The following is a 23,101-nucleotide window of genomic DNA, read 5'->3' on the forward strand; positions in this document are numbered from 1 at the left end:
TGTGGGCATGCCCAACCACAATAAAGAAACATCTTTAGGGAATGATATCTAAAGACAGGACAGGATATCACACAAGAGAGACCCAATAAACAATGCGCAGAAAGGCTACACAGAAAGGATTGTACCTCTTTCAAACTTTCGCCTGACCAGTAATAAGCTGATGAAGCATTTTTTTTAAAACGGCTTCTAATGCATGATAAATGGTCCACAGTTCCTCAGCCACTACCTCCTCACTATTACGCAGGCCTCAGAGGTTATTTCAGAAAATAAAGAGCAGGCCCTGCTTTATCTAACAGAGCTGGCATTAGTATCACTTATTAGATCATGGTGTGGCAGTGTAGAAAGGGCGTTTGGCCGAGTGGATGTAATTTGAAGCAACTTCTTTGATTGCTTTATGAGCTTAAGTGTGGGCACAGTATGGAATGCTCATCAGAGTCAAATACACAAAACATCCCAGTGTGCTCTTGTTTGGACATTGGACACATCAGACAACAACAGGCATATGTTCTATTACATAAGGGAGCACCACATACACCATTAACCAACAGGGTGGCAACTTGTGTAGCGCACAAATCATTGCTGCAAACATATGACAGCATTGATTTGCCACTGTCTATGGTATGCACAGTGACACAATAAACCCTGCTTTCCTAATCAAGGTGCCAAGTGACATTGAGTTGCCATCTGGAGTGAGCGCTAGGGAGTGGCTTGTTTAGAAAATTAAAAGAGTGTTGATGCTGAGCGGATGCATTTAGTCCATGTCCCAAAGCAGCCACTAGAATACCTAAGCAAGAAAATGACAGTTATCCTTCCCAGGGATGGGCCGTATGTTACTAAAAAGTAATATAAAAAAAAGGTTTTTTGTGTCAAATATCAAATAAAGAGACATGAAAATAAAGAAAATAGTTTTTGAATGTTCCTGTGTGGCATTTTAATTCTCTTTGAAGAATGCATATGTTTTGTCAGCTAACTTATACTTGTGCTGGCCTGGCGAATAAAAAATGCCCATGTTCAGTTCTTAACACTTAAATGTTGAGCGCACACTGTGTAAAAACAAAGGCTCGTTAAATGAGCATCACATATACATTTCCCCACTTGAAAGGCTGTCAGCACAAAGAATGAGGGGCACGGGGTGTGTGACTCCAGAGCATCTCACACGCTCTGTTTGGAATACGCATTCCTTTGTTTGCATATTCCAATGCATCACAGTCGGCAGAGAGCAGCCAGCCACACATCACACTGGAGTCCACACCGGCAGTGCAGGCTGCTTCATCTGTTGTCCGACAAGGTCGGAAACACCTTTCTGGGTGGGCCCCTTACTGCGCCCCCCTCCTGAGCTCTTTAGCTCTTCGCCCCAGACCGTCGCCCTCTCAGCCCGGGCCAAGAAATGGGGCTGGGTTCACAGAGGCCCTACCCCTGAGTACGGCATGCCTGGGCACAAATCTAGGCTTGCTTGAGGTCAGTTGCTATGTGTTTACTAATCATGCACAGTATTGTATCATGGTGTCAGCGCTTGAGCTAAGAGTTCTTCCATTAGTTCTAGTACAGTGAAAGCTGCCTTTTTTAAGGTTTCATTTCTAAATTGTTCTCCACAGGATCATTGATTCACTGGAATGGCTCAGTGGGTGTGGTGAGAGGCTCTGCGGAGATTCTACTTTGATGTGGCCTATTTTCCGAGTTAGAGTCTCAACCAGAGTCTTTAGCTCACCATCCTTTCACAGAAGAGAAATATCCCAAACATATCAGTCTTTGTCCTGTTCAAGGGCAGTCCAGCACCGAAATGCCTGGCAATTCTCTTCTGAACAAGAGTACCAACGGAAACCCCAGACACGTGTTTCGTCCTGGTTGGACCTCGTCAGTGAGGTGGAGCTGTGCCTCTCTAAGAACAGTGAGCAAGGGTTCAACGTTTGGATTACCCTCATAACTTAGGGTGAAAACCCAAAGCTACTTAATATGCAAAAACAAGGGGGGGTTGGGAGTTTCTCTACTACCGGCCTATATCCCGGGTTAGAGTCTCAACTAACCTAAAGGCTCTGGTTGAGTCTCTAACTCACCATCCTTTCACAGAAGAGAAATGTCCCTGCATATCAGTCTTTGTCCTGCCCAAGGGCAGTCCAGCACCGAAATGCCACGCAATTCTCTTCTGAACAAGAGAAGCGACAGCAACATGAGTTTCCTGCATCTGTAATGGCCCTGCAATGTCTTTTCTTTTGTTATGCGTATGTGTTAAAATGCCACCTGCCACCAATGTTACAAAAACAGTTGATTGGTGGTTGGGGTTTTGTGGTCGGGAATGAGACTTATGGTAGGGTGCGCACAACATTTGTGGGGAAAGTAACAGGACTTTTTTCGTGGCTCACCCCCCAACTCTTGAAATGTTGTATACGCCCCTGCTTGTATGCTCTGTATGGGCTAGCAGGGCAGGAGGCAGAGGATCGAGGTACGTGGGGTCAGCAGAAGGATTCTGCAAGCTTGCACTTCTGGGCCCATGCCGTGGCGTTTCAGCAGAGGCTACCACGCAGGCTGGGAGGTGTGGCATGGGTAGCACACTACCGCAGGCAGCGGCCATCAATGTGGTGATCTAAAGCACGAGCTAGAGGGGTGGGAACAGTCCAGGTTGAATGTGGAGGAGCGGCAGTGCCTTTCAGTGCAGCGTGTGTGGGAACTATATATCCTGAGCACCTGTGTTCTACGGGAATAATCACGCGACCATGCAAAATACGCCATTTATCGTCACTTGATACAGCCAACTGCGTTGTTATGTCTTCAAATAAAAAGTTCATATAAAAAAATTATATGTAAAGCGCTTTGGTTAAAAGAGCTATATAAATAACTAGTTATTCAAATTAACGGAATTGCAAGCACGCGTCTGCCCTGCCCCTGGGAACGCCCTTCCGCAATGTGTGCTGTATTTCCAATACTGATCCTTTGATCTGGACCCGTATGATTTGCAAAGAATGCGGACCTGTTTCTGCGCGCAGGGTTCTCATTGGACAGTTTGCATGAGCAACTGCAGACTGCCATAAAGAAGTTCGCACACATCAGACAGCATCACTCACGCAACGATGGGAAGAGGCTCATCTGCTGCACTGCCACGTGCGCTTCCAAACCTTTTTTATAAGTTGATGAGTGTCTCATTACGCGCTTGCTGTATTCCAATTCCATAGTTTTGGCTTTTAGGCTGTGCTAAAGCTCCGCCTAATGACCAGAAGTGCCATACATTAGTGTATGTAGGCCTGGCTGTTGGGCTGCTGCTGCTGAAGTCAAAATGTCTGCAATGAGACCAGTAACAATGATAATTGACTGCATTCTAAGCATTGTTATTGGTTTAGAGGAGGTCAATAATACATTCTATGTGGTAGCTCCTATTATTACAGTGCTTAGAAGTGAGAGAAATCTGTCGCGCAGTGCTATATATGAAAACATGGTATTGACATTATTGTGAAAAGATTGCATACAATGGCTCAAGTAGGCATATAGTTGCCGCTAGTATAGCCATTCATCATGTATGGACCATGTTGGTCTGCAGGCCTTGCATATAACTCATCATGTATTCTTTGTGGAAAGTTAAATACATCAAAGAAACGTGACATACAAAATAGCTAAAGAATAAAACTACCAGCCAATACCTTTCATACATATTAGGCCACCGAGAAACATATTGCTCTTTTAAACATACCCGCCCCATTACAATAATGTATGCCTGCTCACACAAACAAGTGATACGGGTCCAGCATGCCTGCTCACGCAAACAAGTGACGTAATAACGTGATTACGTCACTTGTTTGGTCCAGCAAGCCTACTCACACAAACAAGTGACATAATAACGTGATACGGGTCTAGCATGCCTGCTCACACAAACAAGTGATGTAATAACGTAATGCGGGTCTAGCATGCCTGCTCACACAAACAAGTGACGTAATAACGTAATACGGGTCTAGCATGCCTGCTCACACAAACAAGTGATGTAATAACGTAATACGGGTCTAGCATGCCTGCTCACACAAACAAGTGACGTAATAACGTAATACGGGTCTAGCATGCCTGCTCACACAAACACGTGTCATAATTACGTGAAACGGGTCTAGCATGCCTTCTTACACAAACAAGTGACGTAACAACGTCATACGGGTCTAGCAAGCCTGCTCACACAAACAAGTAACGGAATAACGTGATACGGTTCTAGCATGCCTGATCACACAAAAAAATGACGTAATAATGTGATACGGGTCTAGTATGCCTGCTCACACAAACAAGTGATGTAATAACGTGATATGGGTCTAGCATTAGCATGCCTGCTCACACAAACAAGTGACATAATAACGTGAAACAAGTGACGTAATAACGTGATACGGGTCTAGCATGCCTTCTTACACAAACCAGTGACGTAATAACGTGATACGGGTCTAGCAAACCTGCTCACACAAACAAGTGACGTAATAACGTGATACGGGTCTAGCATGCCTGCTCACACAAACAAGTGACGTAATAACGTGATACGGGTCTAGCATGCCTGCTCACACAAACAAGTGACATAATAACGTGATAAGGGTCTAGCATGCCTGCTCACACACACAAGTGACGTAATAACGTGATACGGGTCGGGCATGCCTGCTCACACAAACAAGTGAAGTAATAATGTGATACGGGTCGGGCATGCCTGCTCACACAAACAAGTGAAGTAATAACGTCATACGGGTCTAGCATGCCTGCTCACACAAACAAGTAACGGAATAACGTGATACGGGTCTAGCATGCCTGCTCACACAAACAAGTGACATAACGTGATACAGGTCTAGCATGCCTGATCACACAAACAAGTGATACGGGTCTAGCATGCCTTCTTACACAAACAAGTGACGTAATAACGTGATACGGGTCTAGCAAGCCTGCTCACACAAACAAGTAACGGAATAACGTGATACGGGTCTAGCATGCCTGCTCACACAAACAAGTGACGTAATAACGTGATACAGGTCTAGCATGCCTGATCACACAAACAAATGACGTAATAACGTGATACGGGTCTAGCATGCCTGCTCACACAAACAAGTGATGTAATAACGTGATACGGGTCTAGCATTAGAATGCCTGCTCACACAAACAAGTGACATAATAACGTGAAACAAGTGACGTAATAACATGATGCAGATCTATCTGATTCCATCGAGAATTTGTCATTGTGGAATAATTCGTCGAGTTTTGTATTTTTTTATAGGACATTTTTTACAGTAAATGTATGGCGGGAAGACCTCCCGCAGCCTCCCAAGCCGCTCTCTATATTTAATATTACCCCAACCCACCCCCCACATACATTTGCACCAAAATGCGATGGAAAATCTTCGATGAATTCTCCCATGATAGAAAATCCAGCGATGGAATCTTCCTATCCCGTTTCTCTAAGTGTTTTGTAATATGTTCACAATCACTCGTATTTACTCGCGTGCGGCTATAACATTAATTGAATCCAATGAAAGGGTCCCCTCACCCTAGTGCGTCACAACTATTTTGGCAGAAATTCTTAAAATGCACAGTCCACATATTTGACCATAGAGTTTCACCCCTTATTAGAAGGACCTTTTAAGAGATAACAAACGGCACCATTTGCCTTCTGACCCTTCGGGCCTCCGGTATGGGTTAGAAGCCAGGCCCTAGATTTCTGTCTAAGCGACTTCATCAGCGCGCGCCTGAGAGGAGCCTGAGACCAAAGGCTACATGAAACCTCTGCCGAAGCCACTCTGCCCCCTTGGGGTGATGTTCTACCCAGGGCTGAAACCATGGAACGAACTACATTCCACCTAAAATATAAAGAAAAACCTCTAAAATGAATAACAGTTCATTAAAGACTGGTTTCTGGAGCAAGCTTTCCCCAGCTGGTGGAGCATGAGGGCCTGATGAGTTCCTTTGCTTCGCAGCTGCACCAACACATTACTTCATATCGCTCCCAAAAATTAGTAAGTCACTCGTATTTCGCAGGCGAGAATGCACATTTTTGTTGTGTTTCATTTTTAAACCCAAATCATCTTTCCCTTTGTGCATTTGAGACAAAACCATCAACACATGTCTCTCCACAGACCACGGACGAAATCATGGCCCTCGACATTCCGTACATGTGCTGCAATGCAAGCAAACACAACAGCCATTCAAACCAAATCTCACTTCTACATCGAGTCCAACTAAGACGCAACAATGACAGCAATTCCCTCATTCAAGAGGTTACACACTGGGTACATCCACTCCCACCACTGATAATTCACAGCTCTGACGTAAAATACATCAACCTCCTCCCCCACTTCTAGGTAACATCACTGCCTGACACACATATAATGTCCCTGCCAACAACAACCCACACATGCTCCTCAAATCCCTCAAAGCCACTTCCTATGACACTGACATTCACCAAACTCCTCCCCCCGCTTCTGGGTAACATCCCTGCCTGAAACACATTCCATGGTCTTCCAAGCAACTACCCTCACATGATCCTCAAACCCATCAAAATACAGCAACGTCCTCCCATGTTTCTGGTAATACCCCTGCCTAACACACATACAATGTCCATCCCAACAAAAACCAACACATGCTCCTCAAATCCCTCAATGCCATCTCCTATGACACTGACATTCACCAAACTCCTCCTCCGCTTCTGGGTAACATCCCTGCCTGAAACACTTTCCATGGCCTTCCCAACAACAACCTACACATGATCCTGAAATCCCTCAAAGCCATCTCCCATGACACCGACATTCACCAAATTCCTCCCCCCGCTTCTGGGTAACATCCCTGCCTGAAACACATTCCATGGCCTTCCCAACAACAACCTACACATGATCCTCAAATCCCTCAAAGCCACTTCCCATGACACTGACATTCACCAAACTTCTCCCCCGCTTCTGCGTAACATTCCTGCCTGAAACACATTCCATGACCTTCCCAACAACAACCTACACATAATCTTCATATCCCTCAAAGCCACTTCCTATGACACCGACATTCATCAACCTCCTCCACCCACCACTTCTTGGTAACATCACTGCTTGAAGCACATTCCATGTCCTTACCAGCAACAACCTACACATGATCCTCAAATCCCTCAAAGCCACCTCCCATGACACCGACATTCACCAAACTCCTCCCCCCACTTCTGGGTAACATTCCTGCCTGAAACACATCCCATGGCCTTCCCAGCAACAACCTACACATTATCCTCAAATCCCTGAAAGCCACCTCCTATGACACTGACATTCACCAACCTCCTCCGCCCGTGCTTCTTGGTAACATCCCTGCTTGAAATACATTCCATGGCCTTACCCGCAACAACCTACACATGATCCTCAAATCCCTCAAAGCCACCTCTCATGACACCAACATTCACCAAACTCCTCCCCCCGCTTCTGGGTAACATCCCTGCCTGAAACACATTCCATGGCCTTCCCAGCAACAACCTACACATGATCCTCAAATCCCTCAAAGCAATCTCCCATGACAACGACATTCACCAACCTCCTCCTCCCGCTTCTGGGTAACATCCCTGCCTGAAACACATTCCATGGCCTTCCCAGCAGCAACCTATACATTATCCCCAAACCCCTCAAAGCCACCTCGCATGACACCGACATTCACCAAACTCCTCCCCCCGCTTCTGGGTAACATCCCTGCCTGAAACACATTCCATAGCCTTCCCAGCAGCAACCTACACATGATCCTCAAATCCCTCAAAGCCACCTCCCATGACAAAAACATTCACCAAACTCCTCCCCCCGCTTCTGGGTAACATCCCTGTCTGGAACACATTCCATGGCCTTCCCAACAAAAACCAACACATGCTCCTCAAATCCCTCAATGCCATCTCCTATGACACTGACATTCACCAAACTCCTCCTCCGCTTCTGGGTAACATCCCTGCCTGAAACACTTTCCATGGCCTTCCCAACAACAGCCTACACATGATTCTCAAATCCCTCAAAGCCACTTCCCATGACACTGACATTCACCAAACTCCTCCCCCGCTTCTGCGTAACATTCCTGCCTGAAACACATTCCATGACCTTCCCAACAACAACCTACACATAATCCTCATATCCCTCAAAGCCACCTTCTATGACACCGACATTCACCAACCTCCTCCGCCCACCACTTCTTGGTAACATCCCTGCTTGAAACACATTCCATGGCCTTACCAGCAACAACCTACACATGATCCTCAAATTCCTCAAAGCCACCTCCCATGACACCGACATTCACCAAACTCCTCCACCCACTTCTGGGTAACATCCCTGCTTGAAACACATTCCATGGCCTTCCCAGAAACAACCTACACATTATCCTCAAATCCCTGAAAGCCACCTCCTATGACACTGACATTCACCAACCTCCTCCGCCCGTGCTTCTTGGTAACATCCCTGCTTGAAATACATTCCACGGCCTTACCCGCAACAACCTACACATGATCCTCAAATCCCGAAAAGCCACCTCTCATGACACCAACATTCACCAAACTCCTCCCCCCGCTTCTGGGTAACATCCCTGCCTGAAACACATTCCATGGCCTTCCCAGCAACAACCTACACATGATCCTCAAATCCCTCAAAGCAATCTCCCATGACAACGACATTCACCAACCTCCTCCTCCCGCTTCTGGGTAACATCCCTGCCTGGAACACATTCCATGGCCTTCCCAGCAACAACCTACACATCATCCTCAAATCCCTGAAAGCCACCTCCTATGACACTGACATTCACCAACCTCCTCCGCCCGTGCTTCTTAGTAACATCCCTGCTTGAAATACATTGCATGGCCTTACCCGCAACAACCTACACATGATCCTCAAATCCCTCAAAGCCACCTCCCATGACACCAACATTCACCAAACTCCTCCCCCCGCTTCTGGGTAACATCCCTGCCTGAAACACATTCCCTGGCCTTCCCAGCAACAACCTACACATGATGCTCAAATCCCTCAAAGCAATCTCCCATGGCAATGACATTCACCAAACTCCTTCCCCCGCTTCTGAGTAACATCCCTGCCTGAAACACATTCCATGGCCTTCCCAGCAGCAACCTATACATTATCCTCAAACCCCTCAAAGCCACCTCACATGACACCGACATTCACCAAACTCCTCCCCCCGCTTCTGGGTAACATCTCTGCCTGAAACACATTCCATGGCCTTCCCAGCGGCAACCTACACATGATCCTTAAATCCCTCAAAGCCACCTCCCATGACAACAACATTCACCAAACGCCCCACCCCCCGCTTCTGGGTAACATCCCTGCCTGGAACACATTCCATGGCCTTCCCAGCAACAACCTACACATTATCCTCAAATCCCTCAAAGCCACCTCTTATGACACTGACATTCAACAACCTCCTCCGCCCGTGCTTCTTGGTAACATCCCTGCTCGAAATACATTCCCTGGCCTTCCCAGCAACAACCTACACATGATCCTCAAAGCCACCTCGCATGACACCGACATTCACCAAACTCCTCCCCCCGCTTCTGGGTAACATCCCTGTCTGAAACACATTCCATAGCCTTCCCAGCAACAACCTACACATGATCCTCAAATCCCTCAAAGCCACCTCGCATGACACCGACATTCACCAAACTCCTCCCCCCGCTTCTGGGTAACATCCCTGTCTGAAACACATTCCATAGCCTTCCCAGCAGCAACCTACACATGATCCTCAAATCCCTCAAAGCCACTTCGCATGACACTGACATTCACCAAACTCCTCCCCTCGCTTCTGGGTAACATCCCTGCCTGGAACACATTCCATGGCCTTCCCAGCAACACCCTACACATCATCCTCAAATCCCTGAAAGCCACTCACCAACCTCCTCCGCCCGTGCGTCTTAGTAACATCCCTGCCTGAAATACATTGCATGGCCTTACCCGCAACAACCTACACATGATCCTCAAATCCCTCAAAGCCACCTCCCATGACACCAACATTCACCAAACTCATCCCCCCGCTTCTAGGTAACATCCCTGCCTGAAACACATTCCCTGGCCTTCCAGCACCAACCCACACATGATGCTCAAATCCCTCAAAGCAATCTCCCATGACAATGACATTCACCAAACTCCTTCCCCCGCTTCTGAGTAACATCCCTGCCTGAAACACATTCCATGGCCTTCCCAGCAGCAACCTATACATTATCCTCAAACCCCTCAAAGCCACCTCGCATGACACCGACATTCACCAAACTCCTCCCCCCGCTTCTGGGTAACATCCCTGCCTGAAACACATTCCATGGCCTTCCCAGCAGCAACCTACACATGATCCTTAAATCCCTCAAAGCCACCTCCCATGACAACAACATTCACCAAACGCCTCCCCCCCGCTTCTGGGTAACATCCCTGCCTGGAACACATTCCATGGCCTTCCCAGCAAGAACCTACACATTATCCTCAAATCCCTCAAAGCCACCTCTTATGACACTGACATTCACCAACCTCCTCCGCCCGTGCTTCTTGGTAACATCCCTGCTTGAAATACATTCCATGGCCTTCCCAGCAACAACCTACACATGATCCTCAAATCCCTCAAAGCCACCTCTCATGACACCAACATCCACCAAACTCCTCCCCCCGCTTCTGGGTAACATCCCTGCCTGAAACACATTCCATGGCCTTCCCAGCAACAACCTACACATGATCCTCAAATCCCTCAAAGCAATCTCCCATGACAACGACATTCACCAACCTCCTCCTCCCGCTTCTGGGTAACATCCCTGCCTGAAACACATTCCATGGCCTTCCCAGCAGCAACCTATACATTATCCCCAAACCCTTCAAAGCCACCTCGCATGACACCGACATTCACCAAACTCCTCCCCCCGCTTCTGGGTAACATCCCTGCCTGAAACACATTCCATAGCCTTCCCAGCAGCAACCTACACATGATCCTCAAATCCCTCAAAGCCACCTCCCATGACAACAACATTCACCAAACTCCTCCCCCCGCTTCTGGGTAACATCCCTGCCTGAAACACATTCCATGGCCTTCCCAGCAGCAACCTACACATGATCCTTAAATCCCTCAAAGCCACCTCCCATGACAACGACATTCACCAAACTCCTCCCCCCGCTTCTGGGTAACATCCCTGCCTGAAACACATTCCATGGCCTTCCCAGCAGCAACCTATACATTATCCTCAAATCCCTCAAAGCCACCTCCCATGACAACAACATTCACCAAACTCCCCCCCCCCCCGCTTCTGGGTAACATTCCTACCTGGAACACATTCCATGGCCTTCCCAGCAACGACCTACACATTATCCTCAAATCCCTGAAAGCCACCTCCTATGACACTGACATTCAACAACCTCCTCCCCCTGCTTTTGAGCAACTTCCGTGCCTGACACAAATACACAGTCTTTACCAACAACATCCCACACTGATCCTCAACCTCCTCCCAAGCTTCTGGGTAACATCGCTGCCTGACACACATACAATGTCCTTCCCAACAATGATCCACACATGAATCAAAATACACCAACCTCCTCCCCCGCTTCTGGGTAACATCCCTGCCTGACACACATACAATGTCCTTCCCAACAACAACCCACACATGATCCACACATGCATAAAAATATACCAACCACCCTCCTCCCCCACTGCTGGGTAACATCCCTGCATGACACATATTCCCTGGCCTTCCCAACAACAACCCACAGATGATCCTCAATCCCTCAAAATATAACACGCACCCTCATCACCCACTTCAAGGTACTATCCCGGTCTGACACACATACAATGTCCTTCCAACCAGCAACCCACACATGATCCTTAATCCCTCAAAGCCACCTCCTATGACACCGACATTCCACCATCACCAATGATTTCATTCTTAAAACTTGCTTTCTCGCCACTCTCCTGAACATCACACCTTACATTGAACCTCTCAATGCCGGTCGGTTCTATCCACACAGGATAGCATCATAGAACAGCAAGGGGGCGATCCACACAGCACACGGTGGCCTGCACTGACTCAGCTCGTATCTGAACACCGTCAAACGGGAATGTCTACAATATACCTCATAATGTACCCCAGGAAGACAGACTTCACTCTTATAACTGCAGGTTAACTCCAAACCCAACCTCCACTCAAATGCAAAGACTCTGGGAATGTAACCATAGAGCACCCGCTTGCTCAAAGTGCCCATGTTATAGGAAATCCCAGACTGCCCGGTACCAAGAGAACCCCCATTCAGAGGGTTCAGCTGCACAGTACAAGCCACCTCCCCCCCCCACACTGATGGCCCAACGTCCTACCCACTGGTCACGCCAACTCTTCCATGCCCCATACCATCAGATGCCGAGTCAATGCAAATCTGACCACATCACACCTTCACATGCAAAACCCTATACTGGAACTTGGCCTACATGCCAGGTTGCTGTGCCTCACCCACAAAGCCAAATACACACGGGAACTGCACTCTGCGACGGAAGACTCCTATTTGGTAGATGATTGCGCCCACCTATAGCCTCAACACACAAACTAGCGGCCTCCAACCCAGCATTTCAAATTGTGCACTGGGCACAGATCCATTAATTGAGACGCATGAATGAGGGACAATGTCAAACACCTCCTTGAAATGGATTCAGCAGCCCGGATTTTCAAGATAAAGAGATACAATGTGTGAATGCCCCAAAGTCAGAAAGTCAAGTTGAGACATTTCTAATGGCCGTAAAATGCCTGAGGGACATTTTATCTTCAAATGTAAGCGTTACAAACTTGTTTTACCCCATCGCAGCTACAATATGCACATGCGACGATGGAATATTCGATGGAACCCTGAAATTTTGATTGATTGATATTTTATTTCTATTGCGCTCCTACACAAGAGTTTTAGAGCGCGGCAAGGCAAGGGAGGGGAACAGGGGAGAACCAAACAGCGATTTTACAAGGCCCAGTGACATTGAGAACGCGCAAGTGCATGGGAGAGGGGGAGGGGAAAAGTGCATGGAAGGAGGGAGAAGTGGAAAGTGCGAAGCAGATTAGAAACAGATAAATAACAATAAATAAATAATAAAGGCAACAAACAGTGGTAATGCAGCCAGCAATGTGCAAGTGATAGGTTTAAGGCAGCAGACAAGGTAGGTCTGATAAGTGCAGGAAGAAAAAGGGGGGGCTGTATGGGTAAAGATACAGACCCCAGTGCAAGGGGTGGCCCGGAGGTAGTGCGGGAGGGTGGCAGGATGAGCAGGTACCTGGGCCCGAAGGACAGAGGGTGGCCAGGTACACAGTGCCAAGAGAGAACAGATCAGCAGGGGAGAGGAGGAGCGAAGGCAGAAGAAAAGAGGAAGGTCTTGAGGTGCTTCCGGAACCGGAGATGGTTCTCCTCAAGTTTTAGAGTGGCAGGGAGGCTGTTCCAGAGGGAGGCCCCAGCCGAAGACAGAGATCTACCCCCAGCTCATTTCTTTGAAAAACGACTGACCCTGAGGGACCTGGTGGTAGAGGAGCGAAGAGTTTGTGAGGGGAGGTATTTGCGGAGGGAGCTGAAGGTATTTTGGACCCAGGCCCCAGAAAGCCTTGTGGACAATGCAGAGGGTTTTGAATTTAATCCTTGCATCCACTGGGAGCCAGTGGAGAGATTTCAGAGCTGGAGAGATACGATCCCAAGGCTTGAGGCCAAGGACAAGTCTTGCAGTCCTGTTCTGGATTAGTTGCAGAGGGCGGAGAGTAGAGGCAGGTAGATTTAGAAAGAGGCTGTTACAATAGTCCAAGCTAGAGAGAACCAGAGCTTGGGATACCATGAGCTTCTGGGGGAAGGAGAGGAAAGGCAGAGTACCTCTGAGGAGGAGCAGTCGGAAATTTGACTTTTAGAGACCTCAGAGATGTGGGCAGAGAAGGAAAGGGTGGAGTCAAAGATGACCCCGAGGTTCTTAGCCTCGCAGGTGGGGGTAGGAGGAGGGGCAAGGGATGCCGGCCAGAGAGTGAGGGGAAAGGATGGTGAAGGTGTGCCGATGAGGAGGATCTCCGTCTTGCTGGCGTTCAGACAAAGATCAATGACGGCACACCAATCTTGAATGGCAGTTAGGCAATCAGAGATGGGAGAGGAGGTGACAGAGGGCAGCCTGAAAATGAGTTGAGTGTCGTCAGCGTAGCACTGGACATTTGAGCAGAAAGTGGCAATGCAGTGGGCAAGAGTTGCCAGGTATTGGTTGAAAAGCCAGGGCGAGAGGTTAGGCCCCTGGTGAACACCAGAGGTAGAGAGGAATATAGATGAAAGGAAGGACCCAAGTTGGACCTGGGAGGGTCGATCTGAGAGGAAAGAGGTCAGCCAGAGGCTGATCAGTGATACCCAGGTTTTCACGGAGACGGTTGAGCAGGATGGTATGGTTGACCGTGTCAAAGGCAGAAGAGAGATCTTTCAATAACAATCAGGGGTGTTGCTAGGTCTGGAAAATTCCAGGGCTACACTAATGTCAGGACTGTCGGGACTCGGGGCTAGGTAGCCTTTTGCTTCTAGCCCCTGAGCTTCTATCCAGGGCTACAACCAAAAGACCAGGGGCTATAGCCCCCTCAGCCCCAACTAGCAACACCTCGGATAATGATATCCATGGCATGTTCGCCACATTCAAGAGACAGCCATTTCTAGAAATGTTTACAGCAGAAATGTGTTGGCTCTTTTTTAAATGTCACAAATGTTACAAATCCATGTACTAATTTGCATTAGCAACCTGGATGTACTGCTGGACCAATCAGAATTGCGAGAAGGAGGATGCTAATTTAGTGGTACAAGACCGCATTCTCTTGTCTCCACTAGCCTCAGCGCGCACTCTCCTGCCGCTACCACTACCGCCCGCTAGACAGCTGTGCATTTTACCTTGCTACAGCCTTCACCATCTCCCGTGCCTCTGGCCCCCATCTTCCACCTCCTCCCTGCTTTCATCTTGAACAGTGAAAAGAGGCGCTTGCGAGCGCTTGTTCTTCTTCTTGCTGATAGATTTTTATCCATCAGCAGTGATTTTTGGATAGCGAGGCTTGAGCCTCATTACTCCATCTTCTCGGGCTGAGTATGTAGTAGTGGGTTTGTATTCTTCTTGGTCTGTGTGTTCTTGTCACAGGAGGGCTGGTTTCACAGGGTCTTCGCAGTGATGGGCCGCGTGTAGCAGTCAAAGGGGTTTGCAGTGAAAAGTGGCTTCACGCAGAGCCTCCTTCATACACTTCCCCCTTGAAGAATGTCTTCAGTCTGGATTATATGTCCTTAGTTGTGATGCTGCCCACTGTGCATGACATTGCATTTATAAAACCAGAAGTCAAAGAGGGTGGTACTAAAGGTTACAACATTCCCTGACTTTTCAGTGAAATCTGCAATCATTCCCTTGATTTGACGCGAAGCACCGTGCCATCATGGCAGGGAAGGGCACTCCCCTATCAGGGATTCGACCCTGGGCTCTGCTGGTAAGACTCCAGTGCCACATCATACTGCTCTATCTCGCAGGTGCTGGCCTACTTTTGTTTATTTGTATAGACTGTTGTGTCATAACGCCGCTTGCGAAGCTGCCACACCGCTCTGCACCTCAGTAATTTGTGCGTGTCTTCTCTCAATTAAGCATGGATTGCTGCAGACACAGTGGCTGTACAGGTAATGCGAGGGGGGAATGTGTGGCTGTAATCCCGGACATGTCCCCTGAGAGGTGCGAATGGTGGGTGATTGGAAGGGTGAGGCTGCTTACAGCTGCATGCTGTGGGGAACAATGCAAACTAATGGTGGGTATTTAAATGCAGGTTCTTTGTGTTTTCATCAGTCTTGAATGTACTGCGGTGTGGGAAATTAGGGACCCAATTATGGGGTTTGAATTGGGGAGGTAAGAATGGGGTCGGTGGGGGGAGGGCCTAAGAAGCGGGCAGGAAAGGCAGAACATAGTTCCACTATTTTTTTTACACTTCAACCCCCATGTAAAACACATTTCCACCCATCATGTCACATCATGGGTGCTAATGCTGATTTAACCATGGCGGACGGATCAACCCTGTTGGTAAAGGCACTGCCATCCTTGGGCCCTTAACTTGGGCAGCGGGCTGTTACCAAGAGGGTCGGTCTTCTTGCCAAGGTCACATGAACGTCAACATCGATTATTTATGAAGGGTTATAGACAGCACTACCCCTCTACAAAGGAATCAGGTCACTGTCTCGTAAAGGTCTGGAAGACAGCCAGGAATAGCACTAAATGCAGTGGGAAGGACATAGCTTGTGTGCTTTGTTTGGTTGGGCTATTAGGTGGTTCTTGTGCCACCGAAAAAGCCGAAATGATTGCATTAAAGTACAGCTAGGGAGAAATGGCATAAAAAGAGGGATTCAAAGTTTTTAGTTGTTGTTGGTTATTTATTCACCGACTGACTTCCCATAGCCATGCTAAACTCTATGGCCATTGCCATCCAGTTACTGCCCCTCCCCACCCAATACACTGGTTCCATGTGTTAAAATCGCAGCAAAAATGGGCTTTTACACAAAAAATCATGGCAAAAAGGCTGTGGGTTTGCCGCCGCAACCCATGTAAAGGATGCAGGGGACACCCCCGCAACACCCAGAACCATTACACCATTTAATGGGAGCGGGTGGACACCCTCGCAACCCCTGTTCAACTTAAATGATATAATGGGGTACACCTTTACAGGGTCAAGGTACACCTTTACAGGGTCAAACCACAGCCTTTTGCCACGATTTTTTGTAAAGGCGAAATTTTTGCCGCAATTTTATTACTACATACCAATACACCTCCTCATGGGAACTCTTTCAGCTCCCTTCAATCAAGCCTTACCATCAAACTTTACACTAAAAGTGCCTGCCAGTGTTTTTTCAAAGCAGTCTTCTATGAGTTAATGACTTAATTGGAGCTGTAAACCAGCTACCTGTGTAATAAAAATGTCTTAACCATGTCTGCCGTTAGCCATTTGACTTATAAGCACTATGGGCCTAATTCACAGAGCGTTTTCCAATGTCATTTCCCCATTATAAAACGCTTCTGTGAATTAGGCCCTATGGGTGTCCTTCTCTGAAATCACGTTAAAACCAGCATTGGCAAAGCCAACAGTTTTGCTTGTTTACACATCTTAGGCAGTTTCCAGGCACTGCTATTATACGTCCAGGTACTCACACCATTTTGCACCTGCTACCATCGATGGGCAGTTAATAAGACTACGGCAGTGGCTGGCAAGTGCTTTCCCATGCCTACACAAAACCCCAAACTGTTGGCAATGCTTGTTTATTCCATTGAGATGACGGCCGATCCCAAGAGTGCGTACCTTATTAGCATATAACAAAAATCCCCAAAAATGTGTCCTAAATTCAATAAGAGAAACAAGGAGTTTTTTGTAAAATAAAAATCTCCCCTTTATTGAAATCTGCATTGATTATTTTCAGCATTTAAAGAGGAATATAGTTGAATAACAGAGAACTGGCTTCACATGCAATCTGGTGTCCCCGTAAACGTTTTGCTTTGTTAGAACTTTATTTTTGACTCCCAAAATAACGTTCGCTTCGGCATTTCTGCCTGGATCCTAACATGTTCAAGAGAAGTGTCTCATTGCATGAGCTCGCGTTCCGCCATTGCAGGGGTCTGCAGCCGGTGGCTCTCCAGATGTTTTGGACTACAACTCCCATGATCCTTCACTATTGACTATTGTGGCTACGGTTGATGAGAGTTGTAGTCCAAAACATCTGGAGAGCCCAAGGTTGCAGGCCCCTGCGCCATTAAATCGTGAGATGAAAAGTCCTTAAGAATTCATACAGTATAATGCCAGTTATGTGTGATTTACACAGGGGACAGGGCGAGCTGAGTCTGAAGATGGCGGATGTCATGTGCTTCTGGTGCTTGTACCCAATGGGGATGTTTGGTCTGCGAGGAATCGGTGTTAGGGAGGCCTATGGAGCTGATACCACACTCCTCATGTGTAATAGTGGTGGAACAATGACAGCACTGGGGCAGGCAGGACTGACAGGAGTGCCCCCCTGACATGGGCTTTGCACCATGGATGGTTAGAACCAGCATGTTAAGTGTAAGATCCGGAAACACCCCAAAAGTCTGTACAAAATGGTTGTATGGACCATTTGGCCGAATTCGGCCAGTACTAAAAAATCGAAGCCCAAAATACTGCACATGAGGAGCGGGGGGGTGTCCCCCGCTACCCATGTTCAGTATTATGGGCTTCAGGGGTTCATGGGTTGTGGGGGGTGTAAGCGGGGAACCAAAAAAAAGAAAAAAAAAGCGATCGAAAAAGAAAAAAGAACCCTGCGGCGTCAGCTCTGACCAGCATTAGAGGGATGAACCTGATTTTGCAGGGGTATAGGCGAAGCGGCGGTCGGCAAAAAGGTAAGGGGGGGGGTTGTTTGTCTACGGCTGCTTACGGGACATGGATTTGGGTTGTTTTACAGAAGAAAAACTGATTTACGGCGAAACGTAGTTTCAGACCGTGTCCCTAGCCACCTGATTGGCTGGCTCCCCCAAGCAGGATGCTAATCTGCCTTCATGACTGTTGGTGACACCTAAAACACACCACATGCTACAAGACTTCCAATCGGCTTGAACGCAACAGTACAAACAAGCTTATTCCAAACACTCGCCATGCAGATTCAACACACCTGTCCTCTACTCTTTCCAACACTCAGCCATTCTCTTCCTCTAAATCACTTTTTCTTTCACAGGTGGCCCATGGAAACCATGCTGAGGACCCAGCGAACCAACGTTCCACTAGGCCCAGGTACTCGGATACTACGACGGGGATGAGTTGGTGCAGTATAAAAGCTTTGTAGCATAACATATCAAAATCGGCAAAGATAAAAATGGTACCAGATGAAATAATGATTGTGTTACTTGGGTATATAGTTAACTGGCTTTCTTTAAAAATGAAGATGCTATTATTGTGTCTTGTGTGCACCATTTTGTCTTTGGATTACTAAAAAAAAATTGAAATTAAAAAATAAAGATGTCGCACCTTTTTCCAGTTAAATGAGTTCGAAAAAAAATCGTGGCTGAGGGTGGGCCTGTGCCAGAATCGAGCTAACAGTGCCGCTGAGGAATTGATAAATGCAATGACTTGTTGCCAATCTCTGGTGGGGACGGGGAAAATAGATGGCTTCAATTTGCGCAAAACACACATTTATTTGTCTTTTTCCTGCGTCCGGAAAAGGCTGAGGGCAGCAGAGGGGAGAGCGCCCCCCGCCCCCCAGCCTCCCTTGGAGCTGCGACGCCGCAGCGTTCTGCTCCCTGGCTGTCGCTCACACAGCACGTTAATTAATCATAGTCCACGTCCATAACACAAAAAGAGCTGCCACAGGGGGCATCTTTCACACTCGCTCATTTTCTCAATGTTCTCCATGGTGCAAACCTTTGTCTCTTTTCGAAATACTCCACTCCATCTTCCCCCAATGCACAAAAACCGGGTATCTCTTAGGTCATGACACTCAGAGATAGCACAAGGTGCCTTTTCATTTGTTCTCACAGTTCCCCGCTCTCTAGCCAATCAGCACGCTTGAAATGGAGGCTCTAATCGCCTGTAAAGGCTGCATTACGAGCTTCCCTGTGGGATGTGCACACATAGTTAGGGTGACCAGACATCCCTGTTTTCCCCAGACAGTAAGGGGAAATCACCCTCTGTCTGGTAATTAAAATTGTAATTATTTTTCCCAACTTGAAGGATTGGCTCGAACCCCCAACCTTTAAGGTACAAGTCACAACATTTACTGACTGTGCCACAGAGATTGGCTTGGAAATAGTTGTACAGCAAGCCATGTAATATCAATGAGAGAAAACACTTGTTTTGAATTAACATGCCAAGATTCACAGACAAAACTGCACAAATGAGATCATATACACTTTATAGAAAGGAGAAGTGCTGGAAATATGATTAGGTTGTGGGGGGCATGTTGGGGGATGGGCGGTAGTTGGTGGGCTGTGATGGGGTAGTCCCTCTTTTATGTTATTGATCGTCCCGGTTTTTCGTTTTGGAAATCTGGTCACCCTACACATACTGAGCCCTGGTCAAGAAGCTATGGACGAATTGTGTGACATAAAATTGCCAGTGAGAGTTTATGGTACGCTAGGTGACCTTCACCCTCGTTAGAGCCCCTAACCTTCAGCACAGGGCCACTAACTTGGACAGCAGTCGCCTACCACACAATAGAACACTCTGGTGCGGGCTCTAACGCTTCATAATTATAGAGCATGAGAGGAACGAAGGGCTTGCAATCTGCTGGGCCATACATTCTTCAATGAGTCATGCAAGCCATATGGATTTTCTTTTTCAAGTGAGCACTATGTATGTGATGCAATTAATTAATGCAATCAATTTGAATATCACTGGGGTGAAGCAGTTGTGTTTAATCAGTTTTCATTCTATAAAAAATGCTGAATTTCTCAATTTAAAGAAACTATCCAGGAAGCAGCTTCTGGCTGCTTCATTCCCTCAGAGCAATCGCAGGATGAGACACAATAACACACAATTTACTTTCATTAATCCTCACCCCATCTGAGCTCAGTCATTACCTTTGTTTAATGGAGGGTGCATTTGTACTAAATAATCTGAAAGAAATTGGGAAATTACCTAGTAACCTGAAAATGTATCAAATAAAGAGAAAGAAAACATTTGGGAACTTTGCTTCTAGACTCCTCATTCAAAAGCAACGCAAAAGCAGATGCTGGACCCAAATAAGAATGAGTAGTGAGAATAGAAATGCCAGACAACACTCTCTAAACTTGCTCCCTTCATTATCATAATGCAGATGACATTCAATGAAACCAATTGTGTAAACATTTCTCAGATGCAATAACAGAAGAAAGCAATGACATGAGAAGCATGAGTACAACTAATCAAAGTTGAGAGACCCATTTTACAAAGTTGCTATTTTCTACCTACACGGTTGCGGTTAAACTTTTGTGCAATTATAGACATTGCGTTTTTTTTTCTCCAGCAAAATATTCACTACTGCATAGAAGTTGGGGGTAGTGTTTGACCAGGAATTGACATTGACATCTGTACAGATGTGGATTACATTTAAATAAATATTATCTACTTCTTTAAACATGGACACATCTTTCCCAACTATTTTAAATATTAATTTTAAATAACGTTATAATCATGAAAAGTTGGGTATCTTAATTACATATCCCATGTTATTCTGTTTGTATAAACGATGGTTCTTTTCTTTAAGAATGTCCCTTCCCTCTTATTGGTCCAGATTCTCAAAACATTTTTTGGCGCAAATGAGGACATGTGCTGGCGCATACTCACGCATTCACCTCACTTGCACCAAAAAAGAGCAGCCCAATTCACGTAGGGCATATGAATGGGCGCATCTTAGATGCGCTAGTTCAGGTGCCTTTTTTTCCCCACTTTGCACATTTGTGCAAATAAAGGGGTGTTTCTGGGCATATAGAAGTGCATCCCAAACTCACAGTGCCTTTAAATGGCCAGAAATTAGGGTTATTTCCCTGTGCCTTTTGACACAGGCACAGGGGGAGGCGCAAATCATGGCTGGGTAATTTTTGATCCTGCCATAATTTTTATTTTACGTTTGATAGCCACGGTTTAAATCATGGCTGTGTCACTTGCATTTTCATCCCCCAAACAGAGTTGCAAATGCTCCCCCCCTTGAGTATTTCACTGAGATATGCCCTTTTATGGCCAGTCTCAGTGAAATGCACTCCCAGCAACCGTGTGGTTCCCAGGAGCCTGTTGTACATTAGTGTCAGGAGCATGAATGTATGCAAGGGGGCTTGACAGCGCATCTTCGCGCCACTGTCCAACCCCCTCCTGAAATGCTCAGGTCACCTTTCAGAATAAGGTGAGCTGTGCATTTCTAACAATAGTGTTAAGGGGCAGATGAATAGCTACTACCCCTCCCCCGTTGATGGACAGATGAACATGTCACTCATAGCTCTTGCCCATCCCTGAGTCCAATATTGTAACAGTGAGGAAGACTATTCATTGAGGCAGCCATATCGCCCATATTCTAAGCAGGCGCAGCAAATAATAAATATGATGTGAGTTAAAGATGGTGAAGAATGACCCGACAGACGAAAGATATTTTACATATGCACTCACCGTGAAGAAACACAGACACTAGGTCAAAAGATGCATTTAGGCATAAAGAATATTACGTTTACAGACCATTTACATAGGAAGAACATAACATAAGCAATGCAGAAGCTGAATACAACATGAATGGCACAGGGGTATAGCTCACTAACATAGAAATGCAACAGTAATGAGCAGCCATGTTGTCTAAAATGGAAGCAGCAGTTAGCCTCTGTAAATACATAAAATCCTTAAAGACGCTCAGAGAGCACAACATGTTGAATTAATTATAGATCAGTGCAGAGGTCAGACAGTGAAATGAAGGCCTCATCCAAGGTTGCTAAGAAATTAGGAAGGTGTTTTGCAGGGTTTTGCCCAGAACAAGCCAGGTGCACAGACTGGCATTGAAATATAGTGTACAATAGAATCAAAATGGTAGGAAATATGGCCTCAGCAGTCTCGTAGGAGTTGTCTTCATAAGGACACTTGGCATGAAGCAAGGGAGCAGATAATGAAGGATAGGAGAACCAATCAGAGTGCAGGAGAATGATTCCTCTAGTCAAAGTCGACCTTGAAGTACAGTATTTTGTGTTTGCTCTGTTGGTCAGCACATGATGAGGTCCTTAAGGGGAGGGATTTTTCAAGGGGTGATGCCAGAAAAGGGTGGTGCGGGTTAAATTCTAAGAAATGTGTTTACCCAGTCAGGGGAGGGCAATGCATTTTAGCCACAATGAGCTAACAAATCAGCGTGCTTTACAAGCCTAAAATGTTATTAATGTATTCTATTTTAATTATGTGGTCGAATTCTATAAATCTTGCTGTCAGCAGAGGCAGAGTTGAGAACTCTTTCAATCAGCGTCAAGCAAGGCTGTTCTTAAATTGTTGCTCCCAGCTGTTGGGGGTTAAATAAATCCTTTATTTCCTGCAAAATGCCCATTCCTCTGTGTAACTGTTTTTTATTTATTTTGAGAGCATGTCTGCAACTGGGGCCCTTTTTAGCTGTAGCGTAAAATCTTTGAGAATCTGCCCCATTGTCTTTTCAACCACAGAATTTGCTACATACTCCAG

General features: G+C 46.6%; 1 protein-coding gene across 4 annotated transcripts in view; it reads right to left on the bottom strand.

The window, feature by feature from the left end:
* The window catches only part of MYO5B (myosin VB), a 1,432,615-nt gene that overhangs the window by 562,440 nt on the left and 847,074 nt on the right, over positions 1–23,101 (bottom strand). The gene's annotated exons all lie outside the window — the stretch shown is intronic.

The sequence above is a fragment of the Ambystoma mexicanum genome, chromosome 6p (assembly GCF_040938575.1).
Source record: "Ambystoma mexicanum isolate Mex_15411 chromosome 6p, UKY_AmexF1_1, whole genome shotgun sequence".
Taxonomy (NCBI): domain Eukaryota; kingdom Metazoa; phylum Chordata; class Amphibia; order Caudata; family Ambystomatidae; genus Ambystoma; species Ambystoma mexicanum.